This window comes from Dromiciops gliroides, chromosome 2, assembly GCF_019393635.1.
Source record: "Dromiciops gliroides isolate mDroGli1 chromosome 2, mDroGli1.pri, whole genome shotgun sequence".
NCBI lineage: Eukaryota > Metazoa > Chordata > Mammalia > Microbiotheria > Microbiotheriidae > Dromiciops > Dromiciops gliroides.
Window position 1 is genome coordinate 372,314,549 of NC_057862.1, and position 22,645 is coordinate 372,337,193.

At 44.6% G+C, this 22,645-nt stretch overlaps 1 protein-coding gene across 1 annotated transcript in view; it reads left to right on the plus strand.

Annotated features, from left to right (window-relative positions):
• The window catches only part of NOL4L (nucleolar protein 4 like), a 215,797-nt gene that overhangs the window by 38,018 nt on the left and 155,134 nt on the right, over positions 1-22,645 (plus strand). The gene's annotated exons all lie outside the window — the stretch shown is intronic.

The following is a 22,645-nucleotide window of genomic DNA, read 5'->3' on the forward strand; positions in this document are numbered from 1 at the left end:
GTGGATTTGTATAGAAATCACATCTCCATTTAATTCAGAAGCCACATCCCTGCTGCAGACAGAGAAAGCTTGGCCCAATTGCTCTACCAGCCTTGAGCTGTCTGCAAATGCTCAGAGTGATAGGTGCTGGAAATATCAATGCACGTGGTCTTAGATCTGGGCTGAGAAACAAAGGAGAGTTTGTGGGGGACTCTGTCAGGGCAGCTCCTGTTCCAGGCCCAGGGCATTGAACTCGGCACTACCAGCTGGTCTCCATTGACTGAATTTAGTACCCTTGAAGAGTTATTGACAGGGCCTGTTCCAGGACTGTCTGTCGTGGTAGCCACCTTCCCTGGGAATCTGGCTGGTGGCTCAGCTAGCAATTGGCATGTCACAGAAGAAGCGGATGACTCCCATCTCTGTCAAGCTTTAGACTTTGCAAAGCGCTTTCTTCACAACAGCTGTGGAAATCGGGTAGTACAAGGATTAGAATCTCCATTTTATAGGTTCATAGATTTCAGGGGCTGGAAGCAACTTTAAAGGGTCTTCTGGTCTGGTGAAATGAGCTGCCCAGGGTCACTTAACTGGAATTTGAACTTCTGCTGCCATGTTGAGCCTGCTTCCTGGTCCTTTGATTTATCGGGTAATGGAAAGAACCCTGGATTAGGGAACTGGGAAAGCTGGGTTCTAGTTTCCATTCTGCTGCTAACTCACAATTCCAACTTATTCTCTCTGTGCCTCAGCTTCCTTATCTACAAGGCAAAGGAGGTGGGGATGTTTTAATTCAATGAACCATTTTCCAAGCATATACCTTGTTCAAGGCTTTGTGGTAAGTCCCGTTGAGGATAAAAATGAAGACAGACCCAGTGTCTGTCTTCAAGGAGCTTAACATTTAGCAGGTGAATAAGACTAATACAACTAGAATATAAAGCAGAATGTGGTAAATTCAAAGATGTGGAGTTAGGAAAGCTAAATGTAAGGAGAACAGCTTGAAAATAAGGTTGGAAAGGTAGCTTGGGACCGGATTGTGTTATCGTGGCTTTCTGTTTTCTCTTCTGTCTACACTTTGAGGGCAGGGACCATGTTTCATATAAATTATGGATCTCTTCCAACTCAGTAAAGCACAGTCCTGGGCACAATTATTTAATTACTTCCTATTTATCCTGCATATAGCTTGATTTGTATATATTTGTTTGCTTGTTGTCTACTCCATTAGATTGTAAGCTTCTTGAGGGCAGGGATGGTCTTTTGCCTTATTTAGTATCCCTAGTACTTTGCACAGTATCTGGAACATAGGTGCTTAGTAAATGCTTGTTGATTGATACAATAGTCTCTTAGTAAATGGTAGTTTAATTGAACTACAGGGCCTTGGATCTTGGACTAAGATTTGAGTTCATATTGTCTGTTCAGGCTTTTGGGGATGGTGGTAGTGGTATAATCATAGGATTTTACTTAAAGGGGATTATTTGACCTTTGGGATCACTATCATCATGACTTTGGAATCATTCTCCTTTTGTGAAAGGGGCAGCTAGGTGGTGAAGTGGATAGGACACTGGCTTTGGAGACAGGAGGACCTGAGTTCAAATCTCACCTCAGATACTTACTAGCTGGGTGACCCTGGGCAAGTCACTTAATCCCAATTGCCTTAAACATCTGAGGCCATCTCCAGTTATCCTGATCTATATCTTGCCACCGGACCTAAATGACTCTGGAGGAGAGAGTAAGGCTGGTGACTTTGCACAGCCCTCCCTCACTTAAATCCAATTCACTTAAGTCATAACATCACCCCAATGTCATGGTCCTCTTTGAGAATGAAGGACAAACAACAGCAGAGCCTTTTATGAAAGAAATTAGGGTCTAAATCAGGGAATTTACTTGTCCAAGATCATGCTATTTATTTGGTTGGATCAGAATTTGAACCCAGGTCATTTGACTCCAGACAGAGGGCTTTCTTCACTCTACCATGCTAACTGACCTGAGGGGTCACTAAGTTATTTTCTAGTTTAAAAGGATAGAAAATTGTCCCAACGTGTGTGATAATAAGTAACAGTAGCATGTTGTTCTGTCACATCCACCTCTTTCGACCCCAAATTGGGGTTTTCTTGGCATAAATACTGGAGTGGTTTGCCATTTCCTTCTCCAGTTTATTTTACAAATGAGGAAACTGAGGCAAAGAGGATTAAGTGACTTGCCTAGGGTCACACAGCTTAGTGAGTATCTGAGGCTGGATTTGAACTTAGCAAGATGAGTCTCCAAGTCCAACACTCTATCCACTGTGCCACCTAGCTATCCCATAGCAGCATAATGTAATAGAAATAAAAAATACTATTTCCAGTCTGAGCTCTGGATTTGAATCTAGGCTTTGCTACCAAATACCTGTGTGACCATGGGCAAGTTACTTCTGCTCTCTGGGCCTCCATTTCCTCATCTATAAAATGCCTTCCAATGTGCTTTCCTGCTCTAAGACCCTGAATCCTGTTGTTCTGAGATTGCCTCATATTTCTCTAGCATTTCAATAGCAAAAGTAAGTGGGGGGGCAGCTAGGTGGTGCAGTGGATAAAGCACCGGCCCTGGATTCAGGAGGACCTGAGTTCAAATCCGGCCTCAGACACTTTACACTTACTAGCTGTGTGACCCTGGACAAGTCACTTAACCCTCATTGTCCTGCAAAAAAAAAAAAAAGTAAGTGGGAAAGAGTGTAGGACCGAGAGAAACTTGTAGCTAAGATTGAAGGAGCAGGTAATCAAGCCCATCCATCTGGAGAGTTGGGGTAGGACAGGAGAGGGAGGGGTTAGAAGTTAGGTCACTGGAGATTCAGAAAGCACTCTCTCCCCATTATAGTTTGACTGGATAAGATGATAGCTCATATTTTTTTTTAATGCTCCTAAGTTTTACAAAGCGCTTTCCCTCCACATGAGGAAAGTAGTGCAAGGATTATTATCTGTTGTGGGTTTTTTTGTTTTTTAGTGAGGCAGTTGGGGTTAAGTGACTTGCCCAGGGTCACACAGCTAGTAAGTGTTAAGTGTCTGAGCCTGGATTTGAACTCAGGTACTCCTGACTCCAGGGCCGGTGCTCTATCCACTGCCACCTAGCTGCTCCTTATTATCTGTTTTACAGACAAGGAAACTGAGGTTAATCAGCAACAGGACCGAGGTTTGAACCCAGGTCTTCATATTCCTAAGGGCAAGACTCAACTCTCACTGTGTGGGAAGTCTGTCCTAGCCTCCCTGCCCCACCCCCTTTGCCCTCCTACCCCATTCCTGGCCTCCTGCTGAATGTGTATGGTGCAGGGGAAGGGAAGGTCCCAAGGGTGAGTGAGAGGTACAAAATGAACCTCTTTCGGTGTGGGACAGAAGGCCAGCAGGAAGCAGACAGCCCTGCCTTGGGGCTAGGACAGCAAGGGCTCTGGGTGAGGTGGACAGACAGCGCTCCTCCCCCAACCCCATTGCCTGACCACCCGGGGCAGATGCAAAGGAAAGAATGTGTGTAGGGGCTCTTCTGTGGGGCTGCTTGCTCTACTAGAGTTTGGCAGGAAGTGGCTTTTTATTGACAGGAAGTTGAATTCAGCTGGTATCAGCCCTCAGCCTGAAAGGCAAGGAGAGCAGTCAGTTATCTCTAGTTAAACAGAGCTTACAGAGAAACAGCAACCCCCAAGGCCCCCCCTACCCCCACCCCAGCCCCTCTAGGCATGATAAACTGAAGGCCAGCTTCTCCTCCTCCTCCCCCTAGTTGCTTCTTTGGGACTGCTATGCAGTGGGAGGTCAGGAGGGGCCCTAGTCTCATGTTTCAGGGACACTGAGTCACAGTAATCGTAAATACCTATTTTTACACTTTCTGATCTACTTAGCAAACCTTTGTTAAGTCACCAGTTTGATCCCAGGAACCAGGCCTAAGCTTCCTGGGGTAGAGTATTTGTAAGGTAGAGTATACAAGATGAATAGAGTATTAGTACAGATAAATGGAGAAGGTGAGAGCTGAAAAGGACCCTAGAATACTGTGCGAAAAACATTAGACCCAGAGTCCTAGGTGACTTGGGTTCAAATCCCAAGGAGACATTTACTTGCTAGCTGTTACCAGTAGGTGGGTCCCTTCACATAGTGGAACCTGTTTATTCATCTGCAAAGTGAGGATAACAGTATTTGCTCTCCCTACCCAATGGGGTTGTTCTGAGGAAATGACTTAACCCATCTTAAAGGTCTATAGAAATTCGAGCTGCTGATTATGATGATGTCTGAGCTGGATGAGACCATAGAACTCAGCTCCAGTAATGACCTTCCCCTCAGGATCTCAGGTATCGTGTCTAATGCTACACTTTCTAATGTACTCATCATGTCTTATCATTTATAGGATAGTCATCTGTGTATTTTAGCCTCCTATGAGTTCTGTGAGGGCAAGGATCGTATCTTATCTACCTTCTATCTCCCTCAGAGGACTTTACACAAGGAACATAGAATATATGTCAGAGTTAGAGACTTTGGAGATAATTTTATAGATGAGAAAACCAGGACCCAGAGAGCTCAAGCAATTCCTCTAAGGTCACACAGCCAGCACTGAGAGAACAAGGAATGGGTCTCCTGACTCTTGAGGCCGTGGTCTTCCCATTTTGCTTTTCTCTAAGTGCTAAATAAAAGCTTATAGTGGGTAAAGGGGAAAAATGTATGTAGTTAAAGGACTTGGGTTCATATCTTGCCTCTTGATAGCTGGTGTGACCTTGGGCAAGTCACTTCTCTAGGCCTTGATTTCTTCATGTCTAAAAGGAGTGGGGTTGGATGAGATGATCTCTAAAGTCCCTTTCAGCTCTAAATCTATCCTCCTCTGACTTGGAGTTAGGAGAAACTTGGGTTCCAGTTTTCTCTCATTCGATTATTATCTACAGGACCATGGTCCTATCGTTTAAATTCTCTCATTTTTAGTTTCTTCATCTAGTAAATAAGGATCATAACACCTGTACTATTTAACTCATAGGGTTATCTTGAGGATCAAATGAGATGTGTGTAAAGTGCTTGGCAAAGCTTAAAGCACTATAGAAATGTCAGGTAGTAAGAGTACTCTAAAAGAAAACAGGGGGCAGCTAGGTGGGACAGTGGATAGAGCACCGGCCCCTGAATCAGAAGGACCTGAGTTCAAATGCAGCCTCAGATGCTTGACACTTACTAGCTGTGTGACCCTGGGCAAGTCTTAACCCCAATTGCCTCGCAAAAAAAAAAAAAGAAAAGAAAAGAAAAAAAGAAAACAACTATTGACCCTGGTGAGGAACTCCTCTGCACTTTTTTCTTGCTGAGATAATTCTGGGCACTGAGAAGTTAAGCAACTTGCTCAGGTTCATTCAGGATTTGAATCCAGGCTTTTCCTGATTCCAGGCCTGATCTCCATCTAGTACACTGAGTTAGCATCCTTACAAAAAAAGACAAAAACAAGAAAAAAGAGACCTTGAGATATTGCATATGATCCTTCTCCTTTTTTTTTTTTTTTGGCGGGACAATGGGGGTTAAGTGACTTGCCCAGGGTCACACAGCTAGTAAGTGTCAAGTGTCTGAGGCCGGATTTGAACTCAGGTACTCCTGAATCCAGGGCCGGTGCTTTATCCACTGCCCCACCTAGCCGCATATGATCCTTCTTGAAAAAGGGTCCAGGCTGTTCACTCAAATGGAGTAATAAATGGTAATTTGCATATTGGTTTGCATGAAATTTACATTCTATTTTCTGGGTGTCAAAATGTACTAAGCTGCCCTTGCCCCTTTTCCTGAGAGTGAGCTCAAGGCTGACTCTTCTGTCCCTGTTTTAAATAATAAAATTTAAAGCTGGAAGAGACCTTAGAAATCATATAGTCCAACATTCCCATTCTACAGATGTGAAAAGGGATGCCCAGAATGGGGAATGAACTTTTTCAAGGTCACACAGGACAGTAAATAGCTAAACTGGTATTCCTTACCCTCGAAGGTCTCTAGTACTTGTCTAGAAAAGTGACATGTTGGACTCCACTTAGTTTGGACCTAAATTCAGTCAGTCTTAATTGTAGTACCCACAAAAAATAAGAACTTACATTTACATAGCACTTTAAAGGTTATAAAGCACTTTGATATGCATTCTCTCATTTGGCCCAAATAACAGCCTTTATCTGGGATTATTATCCCCTTTTTAGAGTTGAGGAAACTGAGGTCCAGAGTAGGTCTAGGTCACAGAGCTAGGTAAGGGAAGAAACAAGAAAAAGCCCAGCTTTTTTTTTTTTTAACTGTCTTTGGGCTGCTCCCCTCCCAAAATCAAATTTAGGCAATAGCCTAGGAAGAAAACATCTGGGGGAAGGATCTGAGACAGGAAATAGGCTGACTATGAGAAAGGCCTCTGGCCCCAGCCTTCAGCTACTGCCACCTCTCTGGAAAGTCCAAGGGCTAAGAAATATCCTTAGAAGCTTCTGACCCTGCACCTATTCCCTAAAGCCACAGGATTTTTCTAGTCCGAGGGCCAGTTTCCCCAGAAGGCAATCTACCCATCTACTCTTGATAATTGAGCATTTCCCTGGAGGTTGCCTGGATTTTCTCAGCCTGGAAGAGGGAGTGTCCTGTTACTTCAGAGGGTGGTAGCTAACCCTGGGCCCAGGAGGGGAGGGACAGGAGGTCACGGACAGGGCAGTATGGAAGGGATCGGATGGCCACAGCCTGCCTGTCCCAGACACACCACAATGCTGTTCAGCACTTCCTGTCCCTCTAAAGGCTGCTCTCTACACCCCACCCCACCCCCAACACACATCCCCATTGAAGGTGGACGGGGTTAATCTCTGGGATAGAAGCACAGGGTGGGGCTGCTATGCTAGTCATTCCCAAAGAGAATCAATCGAAAGAAGAATTGGCTAGGAGCAACTGGGTGTTGTTGAAAAGGGGCTGTCAGGCTCAGAAGACCAGAATCCAAGCCCTAAGGACCTGAACCCCTGACTCCCACACTTATTACCTGTGTGATCCTGAGCTAGTCACAGTAGCCCCTCTCTGTACCGATTTCCTCATCTGTAAAAGGGGAAATTATACTACATTGGAGGGGTCTCATACAAAAAGGCTTCAGAGCCCTAACATATAGACCTTTATAATTATAATTGCTCTTTTAGTTCAGCTCCTTTATTTTACCGAGCAAACTGCGGTCTGTACAGGTTAAGTGACTTGTCCAAGGTCACACAGCTAACCATGAGCTGTTATTCCTAAGCGAACTCTCAGGCCATTTTTGGAATAGTCCACTCACTGGCGCTGAAGGGGGAATTAACCTGGTTGCATTGGAAAGGAGCATTTTATTGACAATTACGAGAGCTCCCAACCTTACCGTGCTATTAATTCACTGTAACCCTGAGATGTAACCTCTTTTGAGACACAGTTCCCTTCTCTGTAAAATGAGGTTGGGTTAGATGATCTCTCAAGTCCGTTGTAGCTCTAACATTGTGTGTTTAAGATTACTTCCAGCTCTTACATTCGGTATCTCCAGTCCCCTTCCAGATCTGACATTGTGTGAGGAGGAATAAAAAAAAACAGGGTGTGTCCTCTTGGGATGTAGCAGGGATTCGCCCCAATTAGCCGGGAGAAGGGTGTGGGGAGACCCGATTTCCTTGAGATTCCAGCCGGGTAGACAGATGAGGGGCAAAGACGGTAGGATGTTGAGAACTGGGATGAGTCAGTAGGTGGGCAAACATCAGGTGTGTCCGGGACAGGAGGCTTTTAATGCTGTTGGCGCAGCAGCCTCTGCAGCCAAGGGGGACAGGTGAGGCAGAATCCTGGAGACGTAGGAAGAACAGCAGGTGTGCGTGGGATGGGATGGGAGGGATTTTGAATATGTAATAAGAGACAGGTGAGAGGGGTATGCGCCAGTGAGAAGGGAAGTCAGTCCCAGGGCTGGCTCTTTGCCTGGACCGTATAGTCACCCTCTCTCTCTCCCGAGTCCCAGGAAACCTCTCCTGCTGAAAAGGGTCCCCAAACCCTTTATACATCTCCCACACCCTTTGTGTACCCCCAGCCCTAAGCTAGTCCACAGCCACTGAGCCTTCGCCCTACACTGACAGCTGGTATCTAATTACTGTGTGAGAATGAAAAGTCAGGCTGTCCCAGCTCCGGGGAGAGGGGATTAACGTCTCCTGCAGAATACACTTCCTCTGGTGGGTTGCCATGGTTACCCTCATTACCTGCCTGCCAGAGAGGAGCCCGCGGTTCCAGCCGGGCTTTTTAGGCCTGGGAGGGGCTGGTCCTGCAGCCCCACCGCCACCGCCCCCTTCTCCTCCACCTCCCAACCCCCTTTCCTCTCCCCACTTTGGGCACCCTAGGCGGCGCGTGGAGCGGTAATCAGCAGCCCCCGCCCCCACCACGTCCGCCCCACCCTCCTCCCCCTTTCCCAAGATGTCCGGCTTGTCCCAAGTCTGCTGCGCTCCGTACCCAGTGCGCCCGCCCGCTCCCCCCAGGAAAGAGTTAAAGTTCCCTCCCCATAATGTCCTGCATCTTTCTGCCCCCCCAAGCCCCCCGCATCCCCGCCCAGATGGACCTGGGCCTCCTCTCTTCCCCGCTACCGTCCCGAGGCCCCTTCGCTTTCCTCCTCCCCCATCTCCCTGCTCTGGGCGCCCTCTGAGGCTCGCGTGGCTGGCTCGGTCCAGCGGCGCTGTCCCCACCCCCCACTGCCGGGCCGCCTCCCTCCTCCCCGCGGTGCCGCGCGCCCCCTCTCCACCCAGGGCAACCTCAGCTGCGCTTGTGGAGCTGTCCCGCGGACATCTCCCCATCCCCACGCCGGGCTGTGTCCCCCCCTCCCCCTTTACCCCCGGCACGCCCTCCTCCACCAGGGCACCCTCCTGCTGGGAGTAGCGCGATCTGGCGCACCTCTCTTCCCCTATCTCGGGCAGTGCCTTCCCCCTCCCTGTGCCGCCCTGGGCCGAGCGCTGGTCAGCCGCCCCCGCCGAGCCCTGAGGAGGCGACGACAGCAGCCGTAGCCGGCCGGGGCTCTGGCCAAGCGGGGTTCCCGGGGGCGGGGCTGGGGAGGCAGGGAACTGGCACCTGGGGCTGCTCTTTAAATCGCCTGCCTGCGGTCGGCTCTTTCCTCCGGCTCCGGCCCCTGCCCCCAGCTCCCAGCCCCCAAGGGGACGCGGAACGCGCTGGGGGCTGGTCCAAAGCCGGCTCCCGGCTCGGGCCTCGCGGGAGCGGAGGTGGGAGCCGCGCTCAGCCGCCCGCCTGGGGACTGACCCCTGTACCGCTGGCTCCCTCCACCTTCCTCCCTTCTTCCCTTCGGTTCTGCCTCATTTTCCGGGAACACCGGGGGAATGACAACCCTCTCTCAAAAGAGATCTTAAATCCTCTCTTCCCGACTCCCCAGCCTGCCACCCCCGCTCCTGTGCTGGACTGGGGCCTAATGTCCTCTGAACCCCTGCTCCTCTGCTTCCCCCAAAGTTCTGACTGTATCTCCATAGAAAATCCTGGATATTCCCTCTGGTCTCTCCTGGATATTCCCTCCCCCTCTCCCCCATCCCACGTCTCACATCTTTTCCCAGAGCAGGGTGTATATGTGTGTGGGGGTATTTTCTCACGAACCTTCCCAGGCTAGTTCCTAAAAAGTACTGCCTTTCTGGCCACAGAAAATTCTGGCTATACTTTCCTCCTCCACCCGCTCCCCCTCACCTCCCCCCCCCCATAAAATTAAATTCCTTCCTCCCTATGCCAGTGAGGGAAAGTCCTCTGTACTATTCCTCCAAAGTCACTGGATGTATGTATATATATGTATATCTATATCTATAGATACACACACACTGCCTTTGAGAGTCCTCCACTGGCATCGCCCCTCACCCCTCCCCCCTCCCCCGCCACAAAAAAGGTAACCGGAGCGGGGTTCCGGGAAGCTGGACAGTCCGGCCCCCACATCCCATTGATTTGAAGCTCCTCCCTCCGCGCGGCCGAGGAAGAGTTTGTGCGTTTGTCTCCCGCCCTCAAAATCCCCGCGGGCAATGGGACGGGGCTGAATTCTAGTCTCTGCTCAGGCCCCAGCTTGACTGGGGCCTAGCCTCAGAAATTCCACTTTTCCTTTTCTCCATCTGTTACATTGGGGAATGGGGGGGAGGGGGGCGGGGCGAAGGTGTAAGTCAATGATAGTATTTTCATCTATCCAACCCCAGTCCTCTAAGGAATCGGATACCTGGATACCTGTTCTCCCCCCCCCCCCCCCCCCCCCCCCCCGCGCCTTTGCCTAGATCTAGTGAATTCCGTGCGGACTCATGAAAACAAGCTACCAGAAACGTTTGGAGCTCCTTGCGAGACTCCCAAAGTCTTGCAAGGTGTTGCCTGTTATTTGGGGGCTGCTCCTGCCACCTTCCTTTGTTGCCGGTGCTGTGCAGTTTGGTCCAGGCGTGATTTGAAAGAAGATGGAGGTTCAGCGAGGCATAAAGGAGGACTTGGAATATGGGAAGGCTGTTCCAGATGGCAGGCACTGCAGAGAAGAAGGCTCTCACACTAACAGTTGGAGATTGTATGAAGGGATGGAGAAGAGGCAGGTGCTAAATTGAGCCAGCAGATAGTGCTTTAATTTAAAAAAAATTATTTTTAGAGAAGGGCATCCTTCTGCCCTCAGAGTTAAAGAGTTAATAAAAATTATGGGGTTCTCAAATTCTGGTGTGGTCATTTATTTTGGAGTTCTCTTTGGCCTTAAATCTATATTCCACTAAATACAAAGGCAGAAGAATAATCTCCCATTTCTCTAACGGTTTAAGTTTTGCAAAGGTTTTCTTTTCCCCATCAGGATAGTTCCTATGAATGAGATGAACATACAAATATAATTATTCCTAATAGACAGATGAGGGAAGTGAGGCACAAAAAATTGAAATGACTAGTTCAAGGTCATACAACATGGTTGTATAGACTGGGATTTCTTTCTTGACAAGGTCTGACATTCTATTACTAAGGAATTTTTTATAGCAACCAAATGAATGATTCTTTTTATTTTATTTTGGGGGGGCAGGGCAGTGAGGGTTAAGTGACTTGCCTAGGGTCACACAGCTAGTAACTGTCAAGTGTCTGAGACGGATTTGAACTCAGGTACTCCTGAATCCAGGGCCAGTGCTATATCCACTGTGCCACCTAGCTGCCCCAAGGTCTGACATTCTAAACCCAAAGTTGATAGAGTTTTAAATTTAAAGAGAATCTTAGCAATCATCTAAATCAAGCCCCCTTTTAAAGATGGGAAAACTGAAATCCAAAAAAAGTAAATGATTTGCCAAGGTTTCTGGCTTCATTTCCACTAACTAAGCAAGCACTCCTTTCTCTAATAATAATAATAATAATAATTCATTTTTCATTTTGTATTTTGGGAAAGAGAATTTCTGGGAATTCTGATGATTTCCCTGATTCTGGTTGGAGGTGTTTTTGGTTTTGGATTGTGGTTTTTTTTTTTTAAATCCAAGGGAGTGTTTCTGATCTCTTCTCATTACTCCATTCTTTTCTACAGATCAGATCAGTGTGATTTGGGCTTCCTCCCCATCCCTTGGGTTTTCCTTCAGAGGCCAACCCTGCAAGAAGCTGACCATGTGCTCCTTAGCTTCACATTCCCTGTACCTGTCTTTGGCCCTATTCATTTCTATAGTAATGAGAAGATAGCTCCGTAGGCCTCCCTCTCCTGGAATAGCAGCTGCCAGAACCCCTACCCTGCTGACCCAAGATGATTTTTATTAAAATGTGGTTTGGGGGAAGGGAGACACAAGCCCCACTTCCCCCCCTTCCCCATGGTTGAAGGTAGCCCACTGATAATATGCATAGTAGCCTTTGCCTCTTAATCTCTATAAATTTGCTTCCTGGTCTCACTGTGATGAAGTGATGCGGTTACATTTGCTTGTGCAATCAGCCCCCTGAAGGCTGGGGCTCTGACACTAGCAGTAGCCAAAGGCTGTAGCTCTAGAGCTTTCCCCACTGGCTGGCTTTTCTTCCCAAGTACAATTCTTTGAATAATTTCCCTGACAGTGAGCTGAATTTGAAATGTGCCAAATTCACATTTACTAAGGAAATTCTCCTTGGTGTTTTCCTACACCAGTTGAGAAGCATCTCTCTTTTTAGGCTGGGGCCAATCAACCAAACTTTTGTCCTTCCTAGAAGAAATAAACTTCACCTCTCTATGACTGTACTGCACTGAATGATACCCTAGTGGCCTGGAACAGTTAACCTGACTCTCTAAGAGCATAACTTATTACCAGGGAGTGACTTCTAGAGCCCAATGAAGACAGAATTGCAGCCTGATAGGAGTTGGGCTTCTCCCAGCAGCCAAGGTCAGAGAGCCATTTAATTGGTTTACATGAAGAGATTGACAAGATTCCAATTCTAGACACTTCTAAGGGATGATTCATGTCATCAGTAAATTCTTTGGTTAATATCAGAAGGAAGCATAGAATAGTGGAAAGAGTACTATCTGCTATTTAAAAGTACTGAATTCAAATTCCAGCTCCATCATTTATTAACTGTGTGACCCCTAGGCAAGCCACTAACCCTCTCTGTTTCTCAGCTTCCTCATCCATAATACAGAGCTAGTAAGCTTTCAGTTGACTGAACTGGGGAAGTTTAGCTTAGAGAAATGAAAACTTAGTGGTGGCATGATAGTTATCTTCAGATATCTGAAAGGCTGTCACATATAAGAGAGATTTGTTCTCTGGGGTCCGAGGCAGAACCAGAAAGAGGTTTTGTTTGGTTTGTTGTTGTTGTTGTTTATTTTGGGGGGGGGGGAGTTGCAAAGAGGAAAAATTAAGATTGATATTAGGAAAATTTTCCTAACAATTAGAATTATCCAAAGAAGAATAGACTGTCTCAGAGGTAGTGGATTACCTATTTACTTGAGGTATTCAAGGAAATGAACTCTTGCCAGTTAGAAGAAAGTCATATTCCAGTAAGGGGTGGCCTTTCATTCCTTACCAACTCTGAGAATGGATGATAATTCTATTCCCTAATTCACAGAACTATTTCAGGGAAATCCCATTGTAAACCTCTTTGGGGTTTTTTGGTTTGTTTGTTTTGTTTTGTTTTTGACCAGACCTATGATTTCACCAGCTTAGGGATCTCCTCCTGAAGAACTCCATTTTCCAATGCAGATTGGCACCTGCTCTGAAAATTATAGTTTTCGCAAGGTGACTGGGAGCACTCAGGTTAAATGAATCTATATACTTTCTAAATGCTATATGTGTGGGAGCTATTTATTAGTCATAGGCTAATAACGTTCTTCTAATTCTTTCACTACATAGACAATGTGAAGTAGTGGAAAGAACACTGTATTTGAAGTTGAAGGACCCACCTTTGAATTCTGCCACTTACTTAGCCCTGTGACCGTAAACAAATCACTTAACCTCTCAGCCTCAGTTTCCTTAAACTGAGTAGATTGGACTAGATGGTCTCTAAAGTCCTTTTCATCTCTAACATTCTTTGATTCTGCAGTATTCAGAATTCCACAAGAAGCCTTTCTTTGAAAATCTTTGACTGAATTTATGCCAGTTTTAGTCAATGAGGTTCTGTTAACTTAACAGTTTTAGAGAGATGGAACATTGACCTTCATGGTTTATGCTTTAGTATTTCAAAAGATCTGTGATTTCACCAGCATTGGATCCTTCTAACTGGACATCACAATTCCTCCACACCTAAATAGATAATCTCCTGGAATTGATGTGACCAAGATACTATCCCTTGGTAGTCACCATTCTGATGATGAGCCTATTGACATTTAGCTAGTCTGATTCTTGGACAGCAAACACACAGCTCTATATGCATACCTGCTAGAGCTTGGGCTCCACTAACATAATCTTTGAGAATCTAAGCTTATCTCCACCTCAGAATGAGACAGCAGAGAAAGGCTTAAGTGAAAGATGAAATGATTTGAGGACATTATTAATAAAAAATAATTAAAGTTGGGGGTAGCTTTGTGGCACAGTGCATAAAGCACTGGCCCTGGAGTCAGGAGGACCTGAGTTTAAATCCGGCCTCATACACTTGACACTTACTAGCTGTGTGACCTTGGGCAAGTCACTTAACCCTAATTTCCTCTCACATACACAATTGTTAAAGCTTTCCTAAAGGATTGTTATCTTTTTTTTTTTTTAGTGAGGCAATTGGGGTTAAGTGACTTGCCCAGGGTCACACAGCTAGTAAGTATTAAGTGTCTGAGGCTGGATTTGAACTCAGGTACTCCTGACTCCAGGGTCGGTGCTCTATCCACTGTGCCACCTAGCTGCCCTGATTGTTATCTTTTAAAAAACATTTTATTTTTCCCCAATTACATGTAAAGACAATTTTTGACATTCATTTAAAAATTTTCTTAGTTCCAAATTATCTTCTTCCCTTCCATGAGATGGTAAATGATTTGATAGGGGCAGCTAGGTGGCGCAGTGGATAGAGGCTAGCTCTGGAGTCCAAGAGGACCTGAGTTCAAATCTCACCTCAGACAATTACTGGCTGGTGACCCAGAGCAAGTCACTTAATCCCAATTGCCTTAAACATCTGGGGCCATCTCTAGTTGTCCTGGCGTATATCTTGCCACTGGGCCCAGATGGCTCTGGAGGAGAGAGTGAGGTTGGTGACTTTGAACAGCCCTCCCTCTCTTAAATCTAATTCAGTGCAAGTCATGACATCACCTCCTGATGTCATGGTCCTCTTTGAGAACAGAGGACAAATAACAACAAGCAATTTTATGTAGGTTATACATGTGCACTCATTCAAAACATATTTCCATATTAGTCATGTGAAACAAGACACAGACCAAAAGAAAAAAAACATGAAGTAAATAAAGAAAATTCAAAATAGTATACTTCAATTTGCTTTCAGACTCCATCAGTTCTTTCTCTGGATGTGGATAGCATTTTTCATCATGAATCCTTCAGAATTATCTTTGATCATAGTATTGCTGAGAATAGCTAAGTCATACACATCTGATCATTATTGTTACTATGTATAATGTTTTCCTGGTTCTGATCACTTCACTTTGCATCAGTTTATGTAAGTCTTTCCAGGTTTTTTCTGAAATCATCCTGCTCGTCATTTTTTTTTCCGGGGCAATGAGGGTTAATAAGTGACTTGCCCAGGGTCACACAGCTAGTAAATGTCAAGTGTCTGAGGCCGGATTTGAACTCGGGTCCTCCTGAATCCAGGGCTGGTGTTTTATCCACTGCACCACCTAGCTGCCCCTTCGTCATTTCTTATAGCACAATAATATTCCATTACGATCATATACTACAACTTGTTCAGTCATTCCCCAACTGATGGGCATACCCTTAGTTTCCAATTCTTTGCTACCACAAAAAGAGCTGCTATAAATATTTTTGTACAAATAGTTCTTTCTCCCCTTCCCCCCTTTTGAAGGATGGTATTATCTTTTTGAAGTTCTGAATAGGTTCATATTTCATGATCATTTAGTCGACAAGTATTTATTAAGCTCCTACTATGTTCCAGGTATGGTATTAAGTGATGGGGAGACAAAGAAAGGTAAAAGACAGTCCCTTTTCTTAAGGAGCCTATTGACTAATGTCTCACAGAGCTTTGATCTGATTACAAAAAGGACCTTTTTTGGATAGAACCCATGATTTAATTGTCTTTGGGATCATCTAGTGAGGAAGCTTCTACTTGATCAGATCTGTAACTGTTTTGAAATTTATAATCCCAGTTGCCTGGAGCACTGAGAGAATGAATGATTTGCCCGAGGCTACACAGTGTGTATTTGTCAGAAGTGAAACTTGAACTCAGGTCTTCCTGACTGTGCTCTAGTCACTTTCCCATGCTCTTCCAAAAGGGAGCATTGGAAACAGAATTGTGAGAGTAGGAGGGGGAGAAGGAATGCTGGATATCGGAACTGGAAGGAAACTTAGAGGTCATTTAGTCTATGGCCCTCATCTCAGAGATGGGGAAATTGATTCCCAGAGAGAGATATTGTCTTGCTAGAGGCAATACAAGGGTGCTAAAAATGGTGGCAGAACCACAAGAACCTAGGTCTTCTGACCTCAAGCCTACATTTAGCCTTGGTGTTAATATCCTTACTAACTCTTACCGTGCCTTAAGATTATTGAGATATTGAGAATATTTAAAATGGTGCTTTCAGCTGCCACTCTGTGACTTCTTTTATTACTTTTAGCTAATAATTGGAATATAAATTGGTTGGTCTCCATGGTTGGCTATCTTAGAAACCATGTTAGTAGCGAAACTGATTCCTAACCCCGCCCCCCCCAAGCACAACAACCAAACAAAAACCTAGCTGAGCATCATCAGTTCAATACTATGTGAAATGAGGGGATTGGGTCAGATAGTTTTTAATTCTGGAAGGACTGGCTGCACCAATTGTGTCAATTGACACAAGAATTTTAAAATGACTTTTAATAATTTTACTATAACCAACCCAATGTACTTTAAGTACAAATAATTATAAGCATATATAAATTTGTGCTGAAAAATGGTCATCTTGTTATCTCTACTTTATGCAAATCAATGCTTGTTCCTTTGAGTTATTCTTTTTTTTTTTTTTAGTTTTTTTTTTTAGTGAGGCAATTGGGGTTAAGTGACTTGCCCAGGGTCACACAGCTAGTAAGTGTTAAGTGTCCAAGGCTGGATTTGAACTCAGGTACTTCTGACTCCAGGGCTGGTGCTCTATCCACTGCGCTACCTAGCTGCCCCTTTGAGTTATTCTTAAATTCCAGTCCTTCTAATATGTTAAACTCCTTCCTAGATTTAACATTCTGTATTATATTCTTTTTTAAAGTGTTTTTAATTTTTTAAATTAAAAAAAAATTTGCAGGGCGATGAGGGTTAAGTGACTTGCCCAAGGTCACACAGCTAGTAAGTGTCAAGTGTCTGAGTCTGGATTTGAACTCAGGTTCCCCTGAATCCAGGGCCAGTGCTTTATCCACTGAGGTACCTAGCTGCTCCCTCTGTATTATATTCTAAGGCAGAGATGTCAAACAGCCTGCGTGAGATCCCACAATACCCTCAAATATGGCCTGAACCAAGTTAAAATGTAATTGGGAAATATTTAACAAAATAAATAAAAATACAATGAAACATAGGTAATGTTAATGTGTGGTTTTCTAAATCAATGCACCTCCCACAAGGATCCTTATGTATGGTTTAGTGGTTCCTGTCTCTATTTGAATTTGACACCACTATTCCAAGAGACCTTCCAACTCTGATGTTTTATAATATGTGGGCCCCCAGCTCTGTAGTTCTGTGCTATGCTATAATTCTATTGATACAAGTTTGTCTGATATTGCTGTTAGGAGGCAGATGAAATAGTCTCCACATTAAGGTCTTAACTTTAACCCAGAGGAATAATCTAATAATTCAGTCCAAAAGACATTAAGCACCTACTAGGTGCATAGCATAATATTAGTTTGAGAATAGAGAAATTAACGAGAATCTTGGTTCTCAAGGATCTTATTTAAAAGGGGGAAATAAAGCATTTACATAGGTATCATATAAATTAGGATATTAAAATTGTGCAATAGAGGACGAATTTAAGTTAAAAATGTAACTTACTTCAGTCAGAGAGATCAGGGACGGTTTCATGGAGGAGATTGTCCCTGAACTGATCCTTGAAGGAAGGGGAGAATTTCAACAGGCAGAGCTGCAAGGAAGAAAAAGTGTGTGCATTCCAGATACATGGGATGTGATGAAGACCCAGAGAAGAACAAGGATTAGGACAAGGATGGGGTGTGGGAGACCATCCAGTTTGTCTGGAGTATGAAACACATGAACTGAAGTAGTAGAACTTGAAGCAGGGAAGGTGGAGTTCTTGGAATGTTAGAATCAGGAGTTTTGCCTTTTCTTGGTAGAGTGTCACAGATATGCAACTTTGTCACAGCTATTCATCTGATCTGTTGATGCAATGGAGTTGGCATTGAGGTTGTAGCTGGGCAGCCAATAAACTTTATCGAATACCTACTATGTGCTAGGCACTGTGCCAAGTGTTGGTGCTCAGTCAGCTCAGGGGTATGATCCAGGTCAAATTAATTTTGGCACAAGACAGAAGAAGATTGGGAAAAGCATCCCAGGGCTATAGTGAAGGTGATTTTTGTTCCCTCAACTACTGTACTTGCATGTTAAGGGGTTGTGACCGTTTGCAGCTACTTACTGGTAGTGATAAGTATTTCCAGCCCCATTACCATGAAGATGATTATCTCCTCTCTAGATACAGCTTTTGTCAAAGGTATTACTATCTTATGACTTATACCTCGAATTGCCATGGAGTTGACTATGTCACCATGGTACATTAGAGATCTCAACATGATATAATGGCAAGGGCACTGAATTTGGAGTCAGAAGTACCTGGGTATGAATCCCGATTCTGCTACTTATTACTCCATTGTCTATATTTTTGTTATTTTTGTTGGGGGGGGTGGTTAAGGCAATCTGGGATTAAGTGACTTTCCCAGGGTCACATAGCTAGCGAGTGACTGAGCCAGATTTGAACTCAGGTCCTCCTGACTCCAGAGCCAATGCTCTATTCAATGTGCCACCTAGCTGCCCCTACTCTAATGCCTTGGGTAAATCAGTTTGCCCCCTCTGGGTCTTAGATTGAATTAGATGACCTCTAAAGGGCCTCTCAGCTCTCAATTCTCTCATTTTGGTGCTTTGGTATTTGCTGATCAGCTCGTTGCCTCTCTTCAGGAGGAAACTGAGGTGCAAAGAGGGGAAGGGACTTTCCTTAGTTCCTCTACCACCACCACCACCACACACAGCTAGCTGGAACTGGAAAACCAGACCTCCTGACTCTGTCTGTGATTTTCTTTCTGTACATCTGTTGCTTCTTCTCTTCCTTTGACACTCTTCCTTGGAGACCACCCAAAATCTTACCCAACATAGCACTCTCGTCTTTCAACTACGGGACATGTTTACGGAGACTATCTATCCACCCTAGATTCCTTGGGATTGTTTTGATTCCAAGAAATGAAAGTATGTTTTCAATAAGATATTTTGAAAGGAATGTCCTCATTCCAAACAGAGGTCCCAATGTAGGATTTTAAAGTTATGGTCCCCAAATGCACCATGGCAGCTACCTAACCTTCACCAGTGCTCTGTTTGAGGACACTTTAAGGTGTTGATCTTATAGTCCCCTGTGTGGTTTGGTTACCACAGGCAGTCATCTCCTTTCCTGTGCACCATCTTGGCAGTTGAGATTGACTGATTATAGATAGGACCCTAAGTTTGAACTTTAAGGAAATAGAGATCATATTGTTAATGAGAGCCCACTGGAAATCATTCCACTGATTGTTTTTCCGGAATCAAATTTGCTAGCCTTTTAGGCCAGCTGCAGAGTTTCAGGTTTCTCATAGGATGATAGAATGTTAGGGCTGGAAGGCACATTTAAGACCGTCTAATGACCAACCCCTTTATTTTACAGGGTCCTCTCATAGAGGGGAAATGACTTGACAAAACCATATATAGCAGGTTAGTAGAACAGTGAGGACTCTGAGGTCTCTTTTCTCTCAGCCTAGGCTTCCACTTATCTTACCCTATAGCCTTCCACCATCAAACTACCTTGCTCCTGCCTAGAAATGATAATAGGTTTAGATTTGGAGGGGACCTTAGAGACCATCCCATTCCAACCTCCTCATTTACTAGAGGAAGAAATTCAGGCTTAGAGAATGGAAGTTAGTGGCATCTTGGGGGAATAATGTAAACTGTTAGATAAGCATAGAGTTGGAATGTTTTCACTGTGATGATAGGTTACAGATCAAATTTGTGGAAACTCATTCAAAGATGTGTGATGTCCGTGGTATACAACTGAAATAAGAAGAGCTTATTATTAAGAATAATTCATGGGGCAACTAGGTGGCACAGTGGATAAAGCACCTGCCCTGGATTCAGGAGGACGTGAGTTCAAATCTGATCTCAGACACTTGATGCCTACTAGCTGTGTGACCCTGGGCAAGTCACTTACCCCTCATTGCCCTGCAAAAAAAAAAAAAAAGAATAATTCACATCTGTGCTTATGGTTGCAGATGCTTTTCACATCATCTTTTTTTTTTTTTTTTGGTGGGGCAATGAAGGTTAAGTGACTTGCCCAGGGTCACATAGCTAGTAAGTGTCAAGTGTCTGAGGCTGGATTTGAACTCAGGTCCTTCTGCATCCAGGGCCAGTACTTATCCACTGCACCACCTAGCTGCCCCCACATCATCTTGTTTGGTCCTCATAACATTCCTTTGAGTCAGGCAATGTAAAACTTATCGCCATGATGCAAATTTGGAAACTGAAGGCCAGAGGAATCAAGTGTCACAAAGCTAGGAAGTAATGGAGTCAAGACTAAAATCCAGGCCTGCAGTGCTTTTCCCACAATAGCATTGTTGTTTTTATGGGATAACTAGATGGGGTACTGGATAGGGTACAGGGCCTGAAGTCAAGAAGATTCATCTTCCTGATTTCAAATCCAGCCTTGCATACTTACTAGCTGTGTGACACTGGGCAAATCACTTAACCCTGTTTGCCTCAGTTTCCTCATCTGTAAAATGAGCTGGAGAAGGAAATGGCAAACCACTCCAGTATCTCTACCAAGAAGATCCCAAGTGGTCTGACCAAGAGTCAGACATGACTGAAAAATGACTGAACAACAGCAAAAATCTTTGCTTCTCTAAATATAGATTCTATGATTTCATATGGATAAGCTAAATGCTCTTCAGTGACTAGTCTTTGAAGTGGGGCCAGATTTGAATGGGAGGCACCTACACTGCTGGCAAGACTGTGGGATGGTGGGTTGCTATCTGAATACGTGTTGTGCACACCATGCAGTCCAGAGAGACCTGCTTTAGGTCCAAGGTGTTCAGCTGTGAGCTCCTTTCACCCCACATTGGCCATATCTTTTCTCTCCTAGGTGCTAGCAAAGATACTAGTACATTGGACTTGGAATCTGGAGGATAATAGAAGATCCAGATTGCAAGGGACCTCAGAAGCTATCTAGTCAAACCCCAGGGAAAATGGCAGAGTACACTGGAAAGAGTATTGACTGTGTAGGCAGGGGATCTGGGTTCAAATCCCATCTTTGGTGTTAACTCTGGGACCTTGGGGAAGACACTCCTCTTCCCTGTGGGACTCAGGTTCCTTATCTGTAAAATGATAGTGGGGTTGTACTAGATGGTCTCTGAGGTCCTTTGCAGCTTTAGATCTGGGATCATCGTACAATGTTGCTATTATTATGTACAATGTTATCTTGGTTCTGCTTACTTCACTCAGCATCAGTTCATGTAAGTCTTTTCAGGTTTTTCTGAAATCCACCTAGAGCCTTCATTTTTAGATGAGGAAACAGACCTAGGAAAGTGGCTTGAATTGTTTAAGATCAAACACAGAGTGTCACAGGGAGAATTTGAACCCAAGTCCTGTGACTCTATAGCTAATACTCTTTCTCTACTGTCTTTGTGACCTATCATATGGTTTGAATTCTAACCCTACCACTTAATAGTTTTATGTTAAATGTGATACCAGGCAAGTGGTTCCTCTTCTCTGGGCCTCAGTTTCCCCACCTGTTAAATGAAGGATTTAGATTAAATGATCTCTAAGGTTCCTTTCAGTTCCAATATTCTATGCTTTCTCTATATAGAAAGGCAGTGTGGTATGGGGGGAAAGGCCTGGGTGTGGAGTCAGAGACACATGAGTTCAAATCCATATTCTCACATCAAGTGTGTGACCTTCAGAGAGTCTCTGCACTTTCTTCATCTGTAAAGTGGGAATAATCATCCTTATACTGCTTGCCTGATATAATTCTTGCAAAGAATAAACAATGTAAACAGGAGCTAGTTGGAAGGGCAGTCCTTTACAATAAAATCTAAGGTTTTGTTTTAAATGAGTGCTCTGTGTCCATGTGATAGGGTTGTAGAAAGAACACTAGCCTAAGAATCAAAAAAACCCTGTGACATTCTCCAAGTTTTTAGTTTCATCATCTGTAGAGTGGGTATAATTACATCTGGCCACCCTCCTTCCTTCCCTCCTTCATAGAGCTGTTGTGATGAGCGAATGAGAGAATGAACATGAAAGTAATCTGTACCCATGGATAATATTATCATTAGCACCATCATCACTGTCATTTATAGAGTTGCTCAAAACAAAAATCACCTAAGATTTTCATGTTTTGATATAATCAGAAAACCTACTTTTTTTTCTCGTCTTTCTCAAGTCCTTCCCAATTTGAACCCCTTCCGCTTCTCTCCCAGGCCCACTCTCCTACGGCAGACCCACTCTCAAGGTTTCCCGGGGAGGAAGACAGGGATGATGTATGCTTGTGCATGTGTTACAAATACCTACGTGTCTGTGCCTGTGTGTGTGTGTGTATACATGTGTGACCTCTGTTTACTGTATCATTTATGGATATAGTTTAAGTAACTGGTTTTACCTCCTGCAAAGGAACTGTTCTTTGGTGGATCCTGGCCCCTCTGCCACAAAGCGATGTCTTTTGCATCTCTCAGTCCCCAACCATCTTCAGAGCTTGGATTTGATGTGAGGGAGGGAGCCTTGGTATTGAAGGAGGCCTTCTCTCTCTTGGCACACCTTGCTAGTACCAGCTGACACCATGAGAATGAAACTGATAAGAGGCGCTGTAGTGACCAGGCTTTCTCCATCCCTCCCTCCACCCCCCCCCCACGTGGCCTAATAACAGCCTGTTATTACCTACATCTTCACACACAAAGAGCCCTAGTGAAGCTGCTGGCATTCAGCTGCTTGGGGGGGGGCGG